This window comes from Lathyrus oleraceus, chromosome 6 (assembly GCF_024323335.1).
Source record: "Lathyrus oleraceus cultivar Zhongwan6 chromosome 6, CAAS_Psat_ZW6_1.0, whole genome shotgun sequence".
NCBI lineage: Eukaryota > Viridiplantae > Streptophyta > Magnoliopsida > Fabales > Fabaceae > Lathyrus > Lathyrus oleraceus.
In genome coordinates this window covers 230,956,130-230,979,784 of record NC_066584.1, presented here as the reverse complement: position 1 = coordinate 230,979,784, position 23,655 = coordinate 230,956,130, and the positions used below count along the sequence as shown (strand labels likewise).

Below are 23,655 nucleotides of genomic sequence, written 5' to 3'. Positions count from 1 at the left end.
AAACTAAAACAAAATATTCCACGAGGATCAGTCTCAGTGGGGAATTAGAAAGGGTAAACTCTTTCTGCTTAAGGTCAACACTATATTGGAGAGAAGACGCACACACTCTACGAGGAGAGAAGTTCCAGAGAGTAAAGGGAGCATCGAGAAAAATTCAAAATAACAAATAAAGATGATGCTATACAGATGCGTATGCTTATGCTGATAAAACAAGTGCAAAGAGAGTTAGACTGATAGCACAGTACAACCGAATACTCAGCTAATCTCAACAAGATGGAGGTGTCGGCAGAGATTCCTTAGGGATTCTACCAATCTCCCAATCTAATGATGGGGAAATTTCCATAAGTAATAACAAGAAAAAATTCGGCCTGGGGAAGTCACTAAATTCCATTCTTCAAGATCTTACCATCTTTGGGATTGCAATTAACATTCCACTCTTGTATTCACAAGTCGAGGAGAATACATATCTTTTTTGTAAATTTTCAAAATTATGATTGTTTAGATATATATTTTTGTTTCAAAAATCATCATCACAAATAAATGAAATTTCAAAAATTGAAACAAAATAAGAATAGCGAACAAATGGGCAAAAGTATCAAATTTTATTGAAAGAATGGTAGTCCACAAATGGCGTGATTCCATGGATCATTACAAATTTGGAAAATGGTAAATACATGGAAATGGCTACATTAGGATACAATGACCAGTATTGTCTCTAACAACTTTGAATTCCATTATGCTCTGGACTTTGGTCGAGGATGATTGAATAGGAACCTGTGATAGGCATTGTAGCTTCAAGCGATCAAGTATGGCATGATACAGTTACTTGCCATGATCCCTACCTTTTGCATAGATTGTCCTTTCGGATTCAATCTATCGGGATGATTATTTTATCTTTATGTCTCTAATTTTTTCCTGGAGACTCACTTTTTCCTAAGCCTCCCTTTCAGTTTTCAACTTAGCGAGTTGTTGTTTTATTTTCTAGGCAAAGTATTTCTTGATTGCATCAACATTCACAGGACGAGGGAACTCCTCGCCATCCATAATTGTAAGAATTAATGCACCACCATAGAAATCTCTCTTAACAACGTATGGGCCTTCATAATTAGGAGTCCATTTGCCCCCAAAATTAGTGTTGAAAGACAAGATCTTCTTGAGCATAAGGTCACCTTCTCGGAATACACGAGATCGAACCTTTTTGTCAAATGCTTACTTCATCCTCTTTTGATATAATTTGCCATGATACAAATTCGTCATTCATTTGTCTTCAACTAAATTCAACTGATCATATTTGTTCTGACACCATTCAGCCTCAGACTAATTTGCTTCCATCAAGACTCGCATCGATGGGATCTCAACCTCTATGGGGAGTACTACTTCCATGCCATACAGAAGAGAGAAAGGTATTTCCCCTATTGAAGTGCGGATAGACATGCGGTATCCATGCAAAGCAAATGGGAGCATTTCATGCCAATCTTTATATGTAACAACCACTTTCTGGATAATCTTCTTAATGTTCTTATTCATGGCTTTAACAACCTCATTCATCTTAGGTATGTATGGATAAGAGTTGTGATGTTCGATCTTGAACTGGTCACAAATGTCTTTCATCGTCTTATTATTCAAGTTCGACCCATTATCAGTAGTGGTCTTACTTGGAACACCATATCGACAAACAGTCTGATTCTTGATAAATCGGAGCATAACTTGCTTGTTCATATTAGCATAAGATGTTGCTTCAACCCATTTGGTGAAGTAATCAATAGATACCGGGATAAAATGATGTCGATTTGAAGCTTTGGGTTCAATCATACCAATCATGTTGATTCCTCACATAGAGAAAGACCATGGGGATGAATCACATTGAGAAGTGTCAGAGGCACATGAATCTTATCCACATAGATCTGACATTTATGGCACTTCTTCATATTTACAGCAATCATATTCCATTATCATTCAATAGTAACATGCTCTTAACATATTATAAGCCATTGCATACCCATTGGCACGAGTGCCAAATGATCCTTCGTGAACTTCTTGCATTAACATGTCTGCTTCGTGTCTATCCACGCATCTGAGCAAGACCATGTCAATATTTTTATTATACATCACATCTTTATTCAGAAAGAAATTGCCAACCAGTCTTCTCAAAGTCTTCTTATCTTTACTCGATGCCCCAAGCAGGTACTCCCGACTCTAGAGGAAACACTTAATGTCATAATACCAAGGCTTATCATCTATGACTTCTTCTACTGCAAACACATGACCAGGACTATAAAGGTGCATAATCGTAATACTGGGTGCATCATTCCAACATTTTAGGAGTAATAATTATTGCCCCAATTCTATTACCATAAGCATTAACAGCTCCATCAAACACTAAACCACACCAGGATCTAGGCTATGGTCCTTCTTTAGGAAATGGCTCATCACAATCTTTAGCTTTTAAGTATATAACTTCTTCATCAGGGAAGTCAAACATGATGGATTGACAATCGTCGATCGGCTGGTGAGCCAAACGATCTACGAGAATACTTCCTTTAACCACCTTTCTAGTACAGTACTCAATATCATATTCAGAGAATAGCATCTCCAACGAGTTATCCTTCCAGTCAAAGCAGGCTTTTCAAAAATATACTTGATTGAATCCATTTTATATATCAACCAAGTGGTATGATTGATCATATATTGGCTTAAATGTTTTGAAGCCCATGCTAAACCACAACAAGTTTTCTCAAGCATGGAGTACCGGGACTCACAGTCTATAAAATTCTTACTCAGATAGTAGATGGAATGCTCCCTTCTACCAGTTTCATCTTGTTGTCCAAGCACACAACTCATGGTCTCTTCTAACACAATTAGATACATAATTAATGGTCTTCCTTCCACTGGAAAAGACAAGATAGGAGGTTCAAGCAGATACTCCTTGATGTTGTCAAAGGATTTTTGGCAGTCTTCTATCTAGACAAAACTTTGATATTTGCGAAGAAGCTTGAAGATTGGCCCACACGTGGTGGTCATGTGAGATATAAATCTAGATATGTAATTTAGACGCCCGAGGAACCCCGTAACTTGATTTTCTGTCTCTGGTGCAGGCATCTCTTGAATAACTCTGACTTTATCAAGATCTACTTCAATACCTTTCTTGATGACAACGAAACCCAACATCTTCCTTGACCAGACACCAAAAGTACATTTATTAGGATTCAACCGGAGTTTAAACTATCTCAAGCGGTGAAACAACTTCAACAAATACTCAACATGATCTTCTTTAGTCTTTAAGTTATCAATCATGTCATCAACATAGACTTATATCTCTTTGTGCATCATGTCATGGAAAAGAGTAGTCATGGCTCTTTGGTACGTTGCACCAACATTCTTTAAACTGAAAGGCATCACTCTATAGCAGAATGCTCCCTAGGGTGTAATAAATGTTGTCATTCCCATGTCCTTGTGTGCCATCTTGATATGATTATAACCGGAGAACCCATCCATAAAGGATAAGACACTGAACTCAGTTGTATTATCTACCAACATGTCAATGTGTGGCAGAGGAAAATCATCTTTCGAACTAGCTTTTTTCAAGTCTCTATAATCAACACACATCTGAACTTTTCCATATTTCTTTGGAACTGGTACAATTTTATCCACCCATTGAGGATACTCAGAAGTAACAAGGAACCCAACATCAATCTTCTTTTTCACCTCCTCTTTGATCTTGACAGCAATATCATGGTAAGTTATTCTTAACTTCTATTTAATCAGCGGATATTCTGGCTTCAATGGTAATCGATGCTCTACAATACCAATATAAGTACCTGGAATATCTTGATAAGACCAGGCAAACACATCCACATATTCTCTAATAAGCTCTACCATCCTCTTCTTAACATCTGAACAAAATAGTGCCCCAATCTTGACTTCTTTCTTGTTATCTTCGGAACCCAAATTAATCACTTCCAATAGCACTTTATGAGGATGAGTGGTCTTCTCCTCGTGCTCAAGAAAATGGGAAATCTCATCAGGAATATCTTCAACATCCTCTTCTTCCATTTCGAACACAAGGAATTCAAAGTTGGGAGAGGGCATAAGGTCATTGTTTTCAACGGGTTTAACAATTAATATGCACAATGATTTTATGCTTGATTTTAGAATATGAACGGATAAGCGCACTTTGTGATGCAGATATAAAAGTGATTATTATCTTGGTTTTTTATGTTACCATTTTTTCAGAAAAAATCAAAAAGAGAAAATATAATATGGATAAACGAAATAACATTTTATTAATGATGATAAAAATCTGAAACAAAGCCCACATAGATCCACTTTCACCTTGGCATAGTGAAAGGATTTTTGAAAATAACAACTACAAAAATATTACTTTGATAAGTGAATGACAGAATGAACATCAATAGAAATCCAATTTTGGCAAATCGATCCATGTGTCATAAAGTTTGGTGCTTCTTTCTCTTTATCATCTTCTGGGATGGCGACAGCAGACTGATCCTTAGAATGAATAAAGCCAGCACTATGAAACACTTCCTGAATTTGCTTCAAATCTTTTTGGTTTGAACCGGGTGAAAATCCTAAACCAGCTATGTTCTTGTTCTCGGCAAGGTCAACAACTTGTCCTCACCTAGTAATTTACCATTCTCCACCACATGTTGGACGCCTTTCAAAGATTCCATGGATTCCTCGTTCTTCCTAGCAGCAATATTATCAACAAAAAGAGCTTGTAACGAAGTTCCCACAACTTCGTCAGTATCAATGTATGAAAATGAAGAGAGATGAGTTACCAACATTGCTTGCTCGCCACCCATGATCACTAACTTCCCATTCTTCATAAACTTTAGCTTCTGATGGAGAGTTGATGTCACTGCCCCACCCTCATGAATCCATGGACGACCCAAGAGACAACTGTAGGCGGGATGAATATCCATCACTTGAAAGGTGATCTGAAATAAGCATGGACCTATCTTCATTGGGAGATCAACCTCCCCAATTACAGACTTCCTTGAGCCACCTAAGGCCTTCATAACAACCCCATTGAATCTCATCGGAGCACCTTGATAAGAAAGCTTGGACATAGTGGATTTAGGCAAAACATTCAAAGAAGAATCGGTGTCCACCAACATATTGGACATGGCATCTTCCTGACAGTTCATAGAGATATGCAAAGCCAAATTGTGGTTCCTCCCCTGCTCGGGAAACTCTTCATCACTGAAGCTCAGATTGTTACATGTGGTAATATTGGCCACAATGCCATCAAATTTGATCAATCGTTACGTCGTGGTCCACATAAGCTTGCTCCAGGACCTTCTGCAAAGCCTCTCGATGAGCCTCTGAACTCATAAGTAAAGATAATACAGATATCTTGGACGGGATGTGCAACGACTGTTCCACCACATTGAAATCACTCTTCTTAATCAATTTCAGTATTTCATCTTGATCAAAACTCTTATTCACAATGGTGGATTAACCAGTTCGCATAACAATAGTTTTCTCTTGAGTTGGTTTCCCTATTACCATATCTTCGGTTCTTCTAGGAGCTGCAGCGGTAAATACACAACCACTTTGGGTCACACCACTTACTCGATGATGTTCACAAAAGACGAAAAAGAAGGAATAGGCACCTTTTTACCGTCTTCCACCATGATAGCACTATACTTGTAAGGAACAACTTTATCAGATTCGTAGGGCGTAGGAACCTACAAACGAATGAACAATGGAGAAACAATAGGCTTCTGGCCATTATACGCAATCACAACTGGTTCTGGGAGATTGAAACGGGGAACTATGACATTTACCTCATGCTCATCTTCATATTTTTCCCTCGTAATCTGAATAAGATTTTAATCCAGCATCTCTTGTAAGTCTCTTTTCACCACAACACACCCTTAGGGGCTTATGGAGCAAATGTGGAAAGAAGCATGGTCATGCTCATAATAACTCAACTCACATAAAGTTGTGTTCATTTCAACCAAGAATCTTCTAATTAGATTGACATCAAAAAGTCGGTATTTTCCAAGACATCCTTCAACCATATTTACAGTTGCACCACCATGTTTAGGCAACGGATTAGCTTATACATTGGGACCAGAGTCTTTAAAATACAAAATACCACTTTGCATTAACCTTCTCACCTCAGCTTTCAAAGAGAAACAATTTTGAATATCATGACCGGATGCTCCTTGGTAGAATTCACAATGATGATCAGGTTTATATCACCACGGAAGCTCTTTCAGAATAGCTGATGGAGTCTTTGTTTGTACCAAATTCTTCTGTATTAAAGCAAGAAATAATTATGTATAGGTATTTGGAATTGGATCCAATTGTGCAGGCCTCTGGGCACAATTCTGTTGATTTTTACTTTGTTTAAAACACGGTTGATAACTCAGTGCTACTTGAACAACCAGAGTAGGATTAATAACTGGAGTTACTAACGCCACATACTGATGTCTGTAGCGGTAAATTCAAGATCATCAAGCTATGGATAAGCAAGACATCAAATAACAAGAATCGCCACCACACTTTTATTGTTTCCAAAGGAAATGGGAAAAGTATGAACAAAACCCAAAAGTAAGAAGTTTTTAAATCAAAACTAATAAAATGTTTGAGATTACAGGTAAGGGGGTTCGTTACACAAAGGGAAGGTATTAGCACCCAAAGTGTCCTAGGTACTCCTAGGGAGCCCTTTCTTGTGTGCATATGTATTTTGTACAAAGTGATGTTTACAAACAAATAGAATGGGGGGATGAGAAAAGAAGTCATTAATTATATTTTTGTGTTTGACAAGATCTTCAGACTTGTGCCTACGTACCAACATAAAAATGAGGGATCAAAACCTCGTAGTTCGTAATACAAATTTCAAAGGGGATGCATTACTTTTAATCAAAAATTAAGTTTGAAAGGCACAAGGGCCTAGAAAATGGTTTGAATGTGTTAGTTCTTTTTGGCTTTTGAAAATTTTAAGTCAATTATAGTTAAGTTTATTTAGAAGTTTGATTTAAGAAAAGAAGTTTTGAAAATGCAACGGCATAAGGCCAAAGTTTCTAGTTTGCAAAATGTTCCAAGTTAAAAAAAATAAGTACAAATAAAGAAGTCTTTAAAAGGAGGGAGAGATTTTGAAATTAAAGAAATGGGGAGGAGATGAAGAGACTAATCCTAAGCATAAATTTAAAAGTTAAGAGTTGAAAAGATCTGACCGATGGGTAGCAATCCAATAGGAAAGAATGCCATATAGAAACCCCAAATTTTCTTGGATATTAGAATCAAGCAACAAACAATGCATACAATATTATCTTGAAGAGCAAGGCATCAAATAAAGATGGCCCCATCCAAGCTTTAGCCGCTCCATGATCTCCTTCAAAATTGCCCATGTAACACATGAATTCCACAAGTCACTGGTTCAAAATAACAGCTCCACAAAGATCATGTAGCAGATGAACTCAAAGGACTCTTCAATGATGTATCAGATGAAGTTTGAAATTGCAAGCACTTGGTTACATGAAAGTTGGCATTGGCCAAGTCCTTTTGCATAGGGATGTTTCCTAGATTCTAAGTCCAATTGTCCAAGATCAAACCAACTGTCCACACAATATTTTTTTAGGGTTTTAGTTTCTTATTATGTACATTAATGGTCAAAGACCACACAAATAAACAAAATACACACAAACAAGATATATCAAACAATATGGTCCAAGTGGACAAAGTGAAAAGGCATTAATATAAACAATTAGAATGGTATGAATAATGGCAAATGAATAGAGCTTAAAAATTAAAGTGCATTAAAAGTATATGGCTTGAAATTAAATGTTAGTTGTTAATGAACTAGAAGTTAGTATTGGTTTTGATTTTTCTTTTCATTTTAAGTCATTCTTTGGAGAACACTCAACCCACTTATCACAAGCATGGATCCTTGAACCAATACATCTTCCAAAGGAAGGAAAAAAGGCCAAGTTTCCATACAATACCATGAAAGAGGGGAGACTTACAATCTGACTAACTAGAATGCTATACCTTTTGTATCAAAAATTTAGTGCTATGTTAAGCAATCGTAATTGGACTTATGTAGAAGTCACAACTATTTGAGGTCGGGCAATAGAATTTTGGTGTTAATACATGTTAGAGACATATTATATTGGACTATGCTCATGAAACATACCACACACAAAAAGAAGATGCAAAAGAGGTGACCTAATCTCATCCATACTTATGTTAATTTTTCAATAAACTAGCCTTAGGATTTAGAGACATCATAGACCAAATGAAATGGATGCATAAAGGAGGGGAGTTAGATGAAGAGGGAGGGGAATGGATCAAAACTCAATTTGGTCAAAGGATTACTTTTACCAAATTAAGATCATTCATTCATTTTGGGAGATGGAATGTACGTTCCATCAATCCCCTAAATCCAATGATCTTAACCTAGCAAAGTTAAATCAGCCTTGACCAAGGCTCAACAACACAAGTGAAACATATATAAATCATCAAAATAGCTCAATAAAATTATTTGGCATTTATTCAATTTAAAAAAACTAAAAATAATGCATTAAATTAAATATGGTTTGTCAAAATCCCAAAATCTCATCAAAACACCAAAGAAATGGCCATGAGATTTATAATAGGTCAACCAAGGTCAAAGGACCTTGGAGAAAAAATTTCAGAATTCTTGGAAACTTAAAAGTATTTTTAAACAATTAAAAATATTATCAAAATCAATTAAATCATGAAAAATATTAATAATGATCCAAAAAATAATTTTAATTCAAAACTTGAAGGAGGATTTTATTTAAAATGTTTTGGTGAAACTATCATATTTTTTGGATCAATATTAAAATTAATATGAATTAATGAAAATCAAATGAAATAAATTGAAAATTAGAAAATAAAAAAAATGTGGACCACTTAATCTCCCTCATTAATTGAGGTGGCGAATCAAGTGGATGGAAACACACGTTCCATGGTGGAACTTAGTCAGCGCGCCACACGCGTGGTAATCACAACCAACGCCCAAGATTAAAACATTTAAAATGAGATCAATGGCTCAGAACCTGTCCAACACACCACTGGCGTTGAACCTCCGGTCACCTTCTCAGGCGAGGTCGACCAGACTGGTTCACTCATCACCATCAAGAAAATGAAAAAAAACGACATGATCTAAAAGAAAAAATATCGTAGAGCACAAATCTGACCTTAATTTTTACTAACTCCACACATATAGAAAGATATGAGGAATTGAATTTTGAGGTGTGTCAACTGAGTTGCTTCGATTTGACCTCAAAGCAACTCAATATTCTTGCCTACATTGGTAGGACTTCATACAACCAAAGATCCAAGAGAATTGATGATAATTGAGTGAGAATCGAAGAGAATAAGTTTTCTGAAATTTACCTTCAATGCTGTGCAAAAATGGATCTTGCTTGCTTCAAACTTGATCTGATCACACTTGAGAAGCTTGCAGAAGAGGTTTGGCAATGGTACAAAGCTTTGGATCCTGGAGTTTTTGAATCTCCAAACAGGGAGATTCAATCTCAATTTTCAAGTTGAAAATTCTCAAATTTTCCTATGAATGGTGAGGGTTTCAATTGGTGGGAAAAGCTGGGAAGCAAGGTGTGTTTGAATTGATCTCCAAGGGCCTGTATTTATAACATTTTAGAGTGATATTTGCCCACTTGAAAAATTGCTAAATTTCGACACGGTGATGCACAAGCTTGCATGGGTGTGTACAGGCCCATGAAGCAATCCAATTTGATCCATGTATAACTATTCTGAAGTTCAAATGAGGCTTGGATGTCAAGGTAATGTGAAATAGGATTTTGAACATTTGATTTCTTCAAATGATACAACCCTTTTAAGACCATGCGCAACCCTAGCAAATCCCATCCAATGAAATTGGGTTCTTTGGAAAGCTTAGATCAAGGGAAATAACTTTTAGGTTGGACACTTTTTCATTTGGAACTTGGATCATGGTGAATTTCGAGGTGGAAGTTTTGCAATTTCAACATGTTGAAAAAGTTTCTAAGTGTTAAGCCATATATCTCAATATTCCACCTTACTTAACTTTTTATGTGAGCTTAAAATGAGAAAAGCTTCTTCATAAAAGTTGTAGCTCTTTCAAATACATTCAAAATGGTAACCAAATTCATGACATTTGAATTTATAATGATAGAGTTGTTCATTTTTGAAGTTGAGGAAAATCACTTGTTCAATGGTATAGGGCAAAAATGACCTATATTGTATCCTCATATCACATGATAATAAAAGTTGAATTAGCTCCCACTCCAAACATCAAAGTTGAATTAGGCATATTTAATTTTATTGTGCAACTTGTAAATCTTTCATATCATAAAAATTGAGCAAGTTATGGCCTTGGGAAGTTGACTTTCAAATTAGGGTTTAGACAAAATGACCTACAATGTTTCAACATAGAAAATGATTTTCCAAGAAAAAATAGATCTATATATGAACATGAAAGTTGTTTGGAGAGTCACTTAGAGTAACTTTTCTCTTCGAATCATTTTCATATGGTGAAAATTGTAGGAGATATGGTCTAGGGAGACCCAGTTTTGAGTAGATGAATTCATCTGGCCAACCACCATCAACCAACTTGTTAACCTTCAATTATCTTGACTTTATAGGCTAATGGTAGATGATATATGCACAAGATGATGAATTTTGAAATGCCCCTTGAAAAATTTGATCAATTGGTGAGATAGCTTGTTGGAGAAGTTACTTAAGATACCCAGACAAACTAGGGTTTCAAAGGCAAATCACTTCCAAACTCTTGAGGAATACTTGACCAATATAACATGTAGAGATTATTGGGACTCATATATGATGCTTTGAGACATTATGGACCAGTCTTTCATTGTGCTCTTAGTCATGAGGTTCTTAAACCCTAGGTGTGAACTTGCTAGATCAATGGTGATCATACCCTACCTACAAAAGAGTTAGGAAAATACAAAGACATATTTTTGGTATTTTGGTTAGTAAAATAACACTATATACAAGTATGATATAATCAGATGGTGCTTGGTGATCTCTCCCAAAAAAAACCCAATGAATAAGGGGTAAGGAGGATGCCAAGGTATGATCCCAAGGCCAATGCATATGATGAAATAGCATGAGGGATCTTAGGGTCAAAATTGGGGTCTTACAACTGCCCCTATTTAAGGATGTTCTAACTGAGAAGATGAAGGTTAAAATCTTCGCATCGACTCAGTAGAATGGGCTTAGATAACAACATAAAAACAAATTTTGGTCCCTAAGAGACCTCATGATGCATATGGTATGAATGTAGAAGCAAATTCTCTGTGGGGAAATGTTGCCACAAAGGAGAAGAAATCAGAGAGACCGAATATCCGCAGGAGCATAATACATTCCATAAGGAAAACTCGTCGGGGAGACAGAGACTTTGGGAAAAAGGTTATGCGTAGGCTAGGCTACGACTTAAAAACTGATAGGGGACTCAGAGGAATTCCATAAAAAATTAGAAAGACCCAGTCAAGGAAACAAAACATCTGCAGGGGAAACGAGTAGATAAGGGTAAACCTGACGTACTTGGATCATGCAGGAAAAGTGATTTCACTAAGGAAATGCACACTCAACTCAACTGGGGGAAGAAATAAACTTCAACACAAGAGGAGAAGAAATCTATTATCCAATACCTTACACTGGGTAAGGAGATAATAAAAGTCTGACAAAGAGGACACCCGTCATCGGTTAGGATGAACATATCAAGGATGGCTCACTGGGAATCTCCATCAGGAGGGAGTATTCATTACTGGTTACTGGGTAAGAACAACCTTGTTGGGGGGAAAATTGTAGGAATAGGAATTATAACTACCAGTTACTAGGAAGAACACCAAAGGTGAGAATATCCATCACTGGTTAGGGTGAACATATCGAGGATAGACTCAGCAGGGAAGAAAATCCGTCATCGGTTAAGATGAACATATCAAGGATAGACTTGCCTGGGATGTCAAGGAGGATATCCGTCATCGATTAAGATGAACATATCAAGGATACACGAACTGAGCAAAAATTAGGAATTACATCTATCGAATGCTAGATAGAATACCATCAAAGAGAAAATTTGTCACCGGTTAGGATGAACGTATCAAGGATAGACTCTGTTGAGGAGCAAAATAGGAATTACATCTATCAGATACTAGATAGAATACCACAAAGAGAAAACCTGTCATCGGTTAGGATGAACATATCAAGGATAGACTCTACAAAGGGGAAAGATAAGCAGGATTTACAACTACCGGTTACTGGGTAGAAGACCGCAAAGAGAAGGAAACTCGTCATCGGTTAAGATGAACATATCAAGGATTAATCTCTGGGGAACAAAATAGGGATTACAACTACCTTTTTACTGGGTACAATACCACAGGATGAGAGTATCATTCATTGGTTAGGATGAAAATATCAAGGATAAACTCAAACAGGGAAAAAAAGATATATGTCACCGGTTAGGATGAACATATCAAGGATATATTTCCAGGAAAAATGAATCCACTGGGGACTCTACAGATGGGGAAAACAGGGGTACTTTTTCCTGGTATTGGTTAAGAAGTAACGAACTGCAAACTAAGAAGAATATCACCAGTTATTGTTTAATAAACTCTATCTAGGTAAGATCTAGAAAGAAACGGTCAATAAAGACTCAACCCAATGAGGATATAACCCAAGGGGAGTGATTCCATCCAGATAATCCACTAGAGAGGAAACTAAAAGAATAATCATCCAGGAGGAAATAACTCAGTGGGTAAAGGAGAAAGGTTAAAGTCTTTCTGCTTAAGGGGCCGACACTCTACAATTGAAGGATGACATACGCCATATTTATGGGGCTAAAGTACCGCCATAATAGAGAATAAGGATCTCAAACAATGAATCAGTAAATATGATGATGCAATTATGAAATTATGAGTGTATATGTATATGTATATGTATATATGATGATTATGTTGACAGAGAGATCGCAAAGGATACAAAGGTATCGCAAAATTTGAATCATTGGTACAATCCTCGGTAATCCAAAAAATAAGGAGACAAATGCTGGAGAAAAGAGATTAACATCCCACAGGCTCAACCCTAACTGGGGAAGGAGGAGATCTGCTGAGGAACGGAAACGTTATCGAGTCTGCGAGGAATTTTAAGTCAACACCATATTGAATGGGAGACAATCGTACAGAGGATAAACGCAAATAGCTGCTCAAAAACCAGGAGGAAACTCTGACTGGAAGTGAGTCGGATGACAACTGGTGGGGAAAATAAAGTTCTACTGCCATCACCCAAACTACTGAGGAAACCCTCCTCACTCACCCGGAGATCAAAACTAGCTGGGTAATCATCGATTCTGTCGGAAACTTATTCACAAACTTTGTTGGGAACAAACACTCCGTAGGGGAACTGAATCGACCAGCTTAGTCGGGGATAACCGAGGGTTAACTGCTCGAGAACCAATAATGCTTCACACTTAGGACTTGCTTCTTTTTTTTGAAATGTTGTTGATATTGCTTTAAAATTCTTGCTTTTATATGTTTTAATAAAAAATGATTTTGATTTAAAATTTTAATTTTAAAGATGATCATAATAAAATTTAAACTATTTGGCTGAAACAAATAAGAGTGGAAACAATTGGATAAAAGCTCAACTTTATTTAATAGAGTGGTAGTCTGTAAATGACAAGACTCTATAGATCTTTACAAAGTTGAAAATGGTAATTTACATGGAAAAGGGTTACATTGTGTCGCACCTCAAAAAATGAGAACACGAACTAAGCGAAACGCAATCGCACGCTCACAATGATGGACTGAACAGAAGCACCACCGAACTTTATTTATTCCTAAAAAAGGAAAGGGGAAATACCGATAAAACCCAAGACAAAACGATAATGATATTGGTCGTCGCAACCAGATCAGGGTTCGGGAGTCGATTACGCAAGGGGAAGGTATTAGCACCCCTCACGTCCGTTGTACTCAATGGGAACCATTAGGTTAGTTGTGTGCATTATAGTTAGTTGAAATGTTAGGCTTTTCAAGTTATTAGGTGGGAAATAAAGAATAGAAGAGAGGAGAATATTTTTGGATTTTTTGGCGAAGGACTAAACCTAAGTTTTTTATTAGTGGGCCTGACAAAATTTACAAATCCTGCTCCTACGTATCTCAACAGAGAAATCAAGGTTTACGTAGTTCTGGGTAGAAAATGTTTGTTTGTTTGTCAATTTTAGCGAAAGCTATATTGTATTAATCGAAGAAAACATTGTTTTACCCAGAACAGATGAGGAGCGGACGTATACCACACATCGAATGGATTTACAAATCAACATTCGAAAAAATGTCACTTATCTCAACTCAATAATTATGGAAGAAGCATTTCTTTACATCATCCTAAGACAAGATAACTTTCGTTTATGAAAAGGTTTTTATGATCAATCGCACGGCAGAGAAAAATAGATTGATTGGTTGGATATATTTTTGGGTTTGAAAGACGAGTATTTATGACTTGCAAGCTCTTACAACTTGGGTCGAATACTCGGGACTACGTCTGGATATTTCATCCAGGTAATCTCTTTCTTCCAACTTACTGAGAAAAGAAGTTTGAATATTGTCATACCCCGATTTTGGTCCTGAATTTCTTTCATTTTTTATTTTTTCATTTGGCGCTTGGCCTAAAGTTCATTTGCATGCATTCATGACCAAAGGCAATCATCCATTCCCAAATCCATATCTTTTCATAAACATTGGTCATTATTTAGTTTTTCTTTATCATGGTGTTTTGATTATGAAATGGATTCTAAATATTTGACTCTTTTTTTATTTTTTCAATTTTAATGTCAAATTAAGTCTAATTCCAAATTTTAATTTAATCTTAATTGTGTTTTTACTAATGATTCAAATTCTAATTGATTTTTAATTTCCAAATAAATGTTAGAATTTGACATCAAAGTAATTTTAACAAATTATAGATTAATTTGATTTTAATTGGTTTTATTTGGCTTTTTTGATTTTTGATTGACATTTAGATTAGTCTTGGATTATTTCTAAGAAAAAATCCAAATCCATTTTATAACCAAAACACCCATTTCATAAACCAAGGTCTCACCATTCTTGTTCTTTACAATCACTTCAATCAAGTTCAAACTATAACCATAACCTTACCATTCATTCAAACTTTCAAACTTTCATTCAATATATCCAATTCAATTCAATACAATTAAATGAACATTCATTTCATAATCCCAAGTCACAGTTACATGTGGGATCCTATTACATAAACCATTTCAATTCACATGTTCAAAACCACTTCTCAATTCCAAAGTTACAAACAATTTCACACATATTACATAAACCATTCAAATTTTCATTCACTTTCAGTTACATATAATCTAACCATTTTACAAAAAAAACCACTCCAACAATGAAACATCCTAAGGTGGAGCAGTATGTCTAAGTGTTTTGACAGATTCAGCACCTTCTCCTACATATTTGATTGCTTCTTCAAAATTCTGCTAAGATGATATGATGTGGTGGGTTCTTCTTGTAGTCTCAACAAGGTAGCCGACCTCTCAGCATTAGCCCAACAACAGCATGATGATGATCCATCATCCAACAAAAAACCTGCAAATAGCAAGGAAAAATGCAAGTGACACAGAAAATTACTACTACAATAACCACTTTGTTGTCCTTCATGATCTTCTAAGAGAGTTTGGAATTTATCAAAGCACACAGGGACCTATTGAACAAAGAAAAAGACTTCTTGTTGACGTAAATGAAAACAAACGTAATTGGTTGCTAGGGGAGAAGCAGAAAGGCACAATGACTCGAATATTGTCCAAATGTTTTAAATGATTAGTCCCAAGTGCAGCCAGCTCAGGTTGAGGTTCTGATTTTAAATCTTCAAACCTGCAACACAAGGACAGTTACCACCCATGAAAAATGATAGAAGTCTAATACAAATCAATAACTTGTCCGAAACATACATGAGCTTCTTGTCTCGGTGAATCAACAATTCGGAACCTGTTAACCATTAGTGATGTTTAAATTCTGGGGATCACAAGATCAACAATCTGTGATGAACTCGTCAAGCTCTTCAAGCCCTGCTACACCTGTTTCCTCGTCTGGTTCGCCAAGGCCTTCTTCGCATATTCCACCGGCAGAAGCAGCTGGAACTATTGTTTCTTTGAAGGATAAAAGTGTTGATGCTTATCAACAGTTTCTAAAGTCACTTGACCAGGTCAAGATTCAAAACAATCTGAAAGATGAGCTTAGCAAGGAGAATTTGCAGCTTGCAGAGGAAAATCTACAAAAGGAACCTCGTATCATGGAACTTAGGAATCAGTGTAGAATTATTCAAACAACTGAGTTAGCTACTGCCAGTGAGAAACTAAATGAGCTCGAGAAGCGGAAAGAAGAAATGCTAAAGTTGAATTCCCCTGCGTCCCTTCTCCAAAGGATTCAAGAGTCTGTGCACTGGACAGATGAGGAGTCTGAAAAGCTGCACCAGCAACTCCTTGCAAAGAGGTTGACCTTGCAGCTTTTTTTTGCAGAAATACAAGAAGCTTCGCACCACCTACCACAAGAGAACTCTTATACATCTTGCTGCTAAAACATTAAATATATGAGCCTTGACATATGAAATATGAAAATAATTAATTAAACCAATTATATAAGTTGTACTTGTGTGGATAGAGTTTTGATGAATGAGAAACGCTTATATGTACAACTTTAAAATGGAGATTGTCTCTGTAGTGACTTGTATTCACAAGTCTGGTTTCACTATTGGAGTATTTATGGTATGGCCCAATATTTTGAGGAGGTACAGACCCAAGACATGGCGAAACTTGTCGGTATTAGGATGCAGCTAATGGTCAAGTTTTGCAATTTAATGAAGCAGAGAAACTATGTCAAATGGCTCTTGACATTCATAGAGAAAATACTTCAGCACCATCTATGGAAGAAGCAACAGTATAAGAAGCTCTACGAGACCTGGCAGTTATTCTGCATCATCATCAACTGATTTTAGCTCTACTAAACAAACAGAGTTTCATATGCACAGGCAGTTGAGTTGCCGAAAATTGGATGCAGACCGCGAACATGACTTAAGGATTAAGCCTCCAAGCACCGTCGGTTTGCAGACCGAGAAACTTCCGCAAACACAGAATGTAGCCCTATGGAGGATATATCTAAAATTCTGCACAAACATCAAATGCAGCAATTATGCATAAATTCACCAACTTTGTCATATGCCATGAAAAGCTTGAGCAAGGACTAAGAAGCTTACCATTTGTTATGACAACCGGAGACACCTCAACCCCAAACTTTGTTCCTACTGCTATGAGCTTGACAAGAATAAACAAAAACTGCCTTGCCAAATATGAGAAGTCCCAAGCATGTTGCAGAACCAAAACAAACCTGCTGGATGCGCATAAACCTGTACTTGACCTCATACCTAGCAAAAACATTGAAATCACGAGGCAAAATCATACCAAAGCCATAAGTTTCTTGAGTCATTAAAACAGGCTAAGTCCAAGCTAATGCCAGCTTGACGCAACATAACAGGCAATACGGTCATACCTGTGAATTTTTGACGACCGATAGAAGTCATCATCAAGAAATCACGATGCTTCCACTGAAGAAATTTCAATCCAAAATCACGATCCAGAACCCCTGTGATAACCGAAGCTACTCCTGTTTTAACCAATCTTCACTGTAGTAAACAAAATAATTACCAAGTCGGTTAAATTTCAAGAAAATACCAGGAATGGAATTAAGACAAAAAAATGAAGAAGAAAGCACGAGTTCAGAATACCATTTTCGAATTTAGCATCAAAGAGACCAATCTGATTCTGAGCACATAAAAAGTAGTTTGCAGAGATACTCTTTTGAACTCCATACCAAACTGAAAACCCTAGAGCTGCAGAACATAAATAGAGAGGGGACGAAAAAACTGGAAAAACGAAACCCTAAAAACAAAATCGGAGGCGGACACAAAAACTCCACCAAGAACCCTAATCCGAAAATCAAAAAGAAACCGATTGAGAGAGGCGAAGGAAGAAGGTTCGATCATTACCTAAGCTCGTCATCACCGCCACCGAAGGTGAGTTTTTTGCTTGAATCTCTCTGAGCATTTGATTGAGAGCGAAAGGTTGAGGATGGGTGAAAGTGAGATTGGGAGAGAACGAGGAAAGGCTTCTGTTGCGCTATTCCAATTTTCTTCTTTAATTTATTTTAAACAGAATAAATCTTTGAAACACATTTAAACTTCCTAAGTTTTAGTTAATAAATGTTTTTATATTTTCAATTCATATCCCATTGAAAAACCCAACAGCCAAGCGGCTGGGTTTAATTTTCTGTTTTTTTCTTGGTAGTCCAACAGACTGTTTTTTATATTAGTTATTATTTTAATTCTAATTTTTAATCTATCTTGGTTTACTTATCCAAATTAGCATTAAGATGATAACTAATCATAAATGGATTAGTGGAGAGGGGGTGCTTTCATGGTCTTTGGTGGAGTGGGTTCGATACCTATATGTAGCATTTTATTAAGCATTCATTTTTTTATGTTTATGCTTTATTATACTCATAGTTTCATTATTGTTTAATAACACAGATTTGTTTTCTTTTAATTTCATCATTCATTCAAAACCGCTTTAAACTATCAAAAAACATTTTTTCTCGATTCAATGTCGAGCCCATTTCCATACCCTTGTAAGTCGATTGTTTTTAAGCATCGCCATCGACCTCACATAGCTTACTCTTGGGCTTTCTTACAATGAGCCGGTTTCTCTTCCACTTACACTCATACTTTGCATTATTTGCTGTTTGGGCCCGATTTAATTGTTTCATGATTTTGAATCCCCATTTGACAAAATGTACCCCGCTCCCCCGATGTGTAATAATTTTGTACTGTTTTATTTGTTTGACTTTCTAGTTAGATACTAACACAAGAATAAAATCAACCATTTCCAAAAATACAAAAATAATGACTCGAACCAACGTCGAGTACTTTCTCAATAAACAAAATCAATTCATTTCTCCCTCCCATTCTATTCCATTTCTTTAAAACTTTCATCAAACGCTTGATTCAACGTCAAGCCATTTTTTCTAATAAAAACTCAAAAAATATTAACTTATAGTTAAGACCTTTTCAATAAGATGGAAGTGGAACGTGGTGTATACCACGCACTCCTGAGACTAGGATTCGAGATGTATATCTCGCCAATCCTAGCTCTCGCCATCATCCAAATTTATCCACTTTGTTTTCTCTCAAACACTCATTCAAATTTCTCTTAAACGTCCATCAATACTTGATCTAGGGTCAAGTCATTTTCACAACAAAACTCAAAAATACCTAATTCTTATTTAACACTTTTTCAATAAAGGTGGAAATGGAACATGGTGTATACCGTGCACTCCTGAGATTAAGATTCGAGACGTATGCCTCGCCTATCTTGGCTCTCGCCATCGTCTAAAATTGTCAATGCGGTCTCTTCAAACCCTTTCTCAATCAAGTTCCAAATTACTTAATTCCTATCTTAATCTTTTGCCAATAAAGATGGAAATGGAACGTGGTGTATACCACGCACTCCTGAGACTAGGATTCGAGATGTATATCTCGCTCATCCAAGTTCTCACCATCACTCAAAATACATCCAACAAATCAAACTCTTTTTCGCCGCCGTACGATTAATCAAAAACCTTTTTCCGAATGTAGATTTATAAATCCGTTCGATGTGTGGTATGCGTCCACTCCTCATCTGTTTTGGGTAAAACAATGTTTTCGTCGATTAATATAGTATAGCTTTCGCTAAAATCGACTAACAAACAAACATTTTTCTACCCAGAACTACGTAAGCCTTGATTTCTCTTTTGAGATACGTAGGAGCAGGATTTATAAATCTTGTCAGGCCCACTAATAAAAAAATTAGGTTTAGTCCTTCGTCAAAAATCCAAAAATATTCTTCTCTCTTATATTCTTTCTTTCCGACTTAATAACTTGAAAAGCCTAACATTTTAACTAACACTAATGTACACAACTGACCTAATGGTTCCCGTTGAGTACAACGAACGTGAGGGGTGCTAATACCTTCCCCTTGCGTAATCGACTCCCGAACCCTGATACTGGTTGCGATGACCATATCTTATCCTTTCTTTTATGGGTTTTATCGATATTTCCCCTTTCCTTTTTAGGAATAAATAAAGTTCGGTGGCGACTCTGTTCAGTCCATCATTGCGAGCGTGCGATCGCGCTTCGCTTTGAAGTCGTATCCCCATTTTTTCGAGGTGCGACAGATGGCGACTCTGCTGGGGACAACAATCCTAATCCCTAAGTGAGTTAAGCCTAGTTAGGACGTTTGTATGCCTTTGTTTGTTTAATTTTGTGGTTTTTCCCTTATTTGTTGCTTTTTAATATCTTTATTGTTATATTGATATTTGTTGTATATTGGTTCCACTGTGTTGGGTACTTGGATTTTGATTGCAAACCATGTGGGAAAGACTCTACACCCGAGTCTAGAGTGGAAAAAAACATAAGATAGGACGATGGTTGAGTAGTACGGACTCCCGAGGTGGATACTTCGTAAGAGTCGGTACGAGAACCTCACTTAGAGTAGATTCTTTTGCAAATATTGTCGCCCGAGGTGTATACCTCGTAAGCTTCGATATTTCAAAGGGGTCCATGACTCTAAGAACCTTTAGAACATTGAACCTTTGGCCAACTAGAAATGATGGTTGCGTAGTGTGGATTCCCAAAATGGATACTTCGTAAGAATCGATACGAGAACCTCGCTCAGAATAGATTCCCTAGATGGAGTTGATGACCGGAAAGTATTTTCCGTAAGCGTCAAACAGTCTTCTGAATCCATGAATCTGAGTACCCTGTCTAGAACCCAGTCGATGGTTGCGTAGTACGGACTCCCGAGGTGAATACTTCGTAAGGGTCGGTACGAGAACCTCACCCAGAATAGATTCCCTTGATGGAGTTGACGACCGGAAAGTATTTTCCATAAGCGTCAAACATTCTTGTGAAGCAATGACTCTGGGGATCCTTTGTAACAAAGCCCTAGATCATACCCGGTGAGAACCCCGTTTTGGAAAAGCAATCAAATCTATCCATACCTCCGACCTTTGAACCTATCCAAAGAAAAAAAAAGAAAAAAACATTGCATCCATCCATTCATTGCATACGCATAAAAAGCAAAACTCTTAGTTTGTTTCGCATTATTTCAGGAATCCAAGACTTGTTAGCAAGATGAATCCTGAGAGAAGAGGCACTTTTCAGTTCAAATACAAGAACGTGGACCTTACCAGGCTGCAGAAGTTGAGTGCCAAAATAACACCGATCAAACTCAACAGCTTTGTACAAAACTATGGAAGAATTCTGGACATCCTAAATGAGAAGATGGACATGATGACCGCAGTGACTATTGCTCAGTTCTATGATCCACCTCTACGTTGTTTCACGTTTTCTGACTTCCAGTTGGCTCCTACCTTGGAGGAGGTTGAGCGGATCATAGGCCGGAATTTGAAGGATCATAACCCATTTCCTAAGCTCGATGAAGATATTCCTCCCAAGAGGGTAGCTTCAGCTTTGGGTCTGAAAGTTCCTGAAGTCGTGGACAATTGGGATGTGAAAGGACCTTTCAGTGGTTTTTCTAGGAAGTTCTTGGAAGATCAGGCCAAGAAGATGGAAAAAGAAGGGAATTGGGAAGCCTTTTATGCTGTGTTAGCCGTGTTGATATATGGGATAGTCCTCTTCCCAAATATTGACCATTTTGTGGACTACCTGGCGGTGAGAATTTTCCTATCTGGTAACCCTGTACCGTTCCTCTTGGCAGATCTCTACTACACTCTCCATGATCGTCATGAGAAGAAGGGAGGAATCGTCTTATGTTGTGCGCAGTTGTTGCATGCCTGGTTTAGATCCCATATGCCCGAAGAAGGTCCTTTTGTCTCAAAGGAACTCAAGCCCTTCCAGAAGTTAGCTTCCCTCACCTCCAGTCATGTTAAGTGGTATATCAGGAATTGGGAAACCGAGAATGTGATTATCAGCATTGAAGACTTCCCCAATGTGTCGTTGATAGGAACCAAGGGTTGCATCAACTATAACCCTGTGCTATCTCTGAGGCAGCATGGGTACCTTATGAATGGTCCTCCAAAAGCTGAAGCTCTAGAGCCTTTCATCTTACATGGTGTTGAAGCGGATCATCCCATGGTGAAAAAGATCAAGAGGTCTTGGAAAGCAGTTATCAGGAAAGGTAAGGAGTTGGGTAAGAGAAATGTCATTGCCCAAGAGCCTTACACTTGTTGGGTTAGAGAGAGGGTTCAGATGATTAAACTCCCTTATCCATTTGATCCTTCTATCTATCCATTGGTTCCTGAGCCAGAACCCATATTGCCTGAAGATGTAGAGAAGCTCAATGCCCGTATCAAGGAGTTGGAGTTGGAAAATGCTGATTTGAGAATCAGGCTTGGCCGAGTCTCGATAGAGAATGGGAACTTGAAAGACGATCAACTAAAGAAAGACAAAGAGCTTGAAATCTCCAACAAAAGAGCTAGGGAGTCCTCCAAAAGCTGAAGCTCTAGAGCCTTTCATCTTATATGGTGTTGAAGCGGATCATCCCATGGTGAAAAAGATCAAGAGGTCTTGGAAAGCAGTTATCAGGAAAAGGTAAGGAGTTGGGTAAGAGAAATGTCATTGCCCAAGAGCCTTACACTTGTTGGGTTAGAGAGACGGTTCAGATGATTAAACTCCCTTATCCATTTGATCCTTCTATCTATCCATTGGTTCCTGAGCCAGAACCCATATTGCCTGAAGATGTAGAGAAGCTCAATGCCCGTATCAAGGAGTTGGAGTTGGAAAATGCTAATTTGAGAATCAGGCTTGGCCGAGTCTCGATAAAGAATGGGAACTTGAAAGACGATCAACAAAAGAAAGACAAAGAGCTTGAAATCTCCAACAAAAGAGCTAGGGAGTCCTCCAAAAGCTAAAGCTCTAGAGCCTTTCATCTTACATGGTGTTGAAGCGGATCATCCCATGGTGAAAAAGATCAAGAGGTCTTGGAAAGCAGTTATCAGGAAAGGTAAGGAGTTGGGTAAGAGAAATGTCATTGCCCAAGAGCCTTACACTTGTTGGGTTAGAGAGAGGGTTCAGATGATTAAACTCCCTTATCCATTTGATCCTTCTATCTATCCATTGGTTCCTGAGCCAGAACCCATATTGCCTGAAGATGTAGAGAAGCTCAATGCCCGTATCAAGGAGTTGGAGTTGGAAAATGCTAATTTGAGAATCAGGCTTGGCCGAGTCTCGATAAAGAATGGGAACTTGAAAGACGATCAACAAAAGAAAGACAAAGAGCTTGAAATCTCCAACAAAAGAGCTAGAGAGTCTGAAGCAAGGAGAGAAAAGTTTGGACAAGCGCTCTATAGCACTAAATCTGTGTTCAAATCAAAGGAAGAGGAGTTCGATAGAGCTCTACTCCGGATTCAAAAACTCAACAAGACTCTGGAGCTGACCCTTGAAATGAAAAGGGAAGCACGACTGATTTCCGAGATTCGTATTCGTGAACTGGAGAATACCATTCAAAAATACAAGGATACTCTGGAACGCGAGAAGCTGAAGACTGAAGAGTCAGAAAGAGTTTGC

The 23,655-nt window shown here is 37.4% G+C and overlaps 1 pseudogene; it reads left to right on the top strand.

The window, feature by feature from the left end:
* The first annotated feature begins 16,075 nt into the window (after window positions 1–16,075).
* On the top strand, window positions 16,076–16,727 carry LOC127091554 (vacuolar protein-sorting-associated protein 37 homolog 1-like; annotated as a pseudogene).
* The last annotated feature ends 6,928 nt before the right edge of the window (window positions 16,728–23,655 follow it).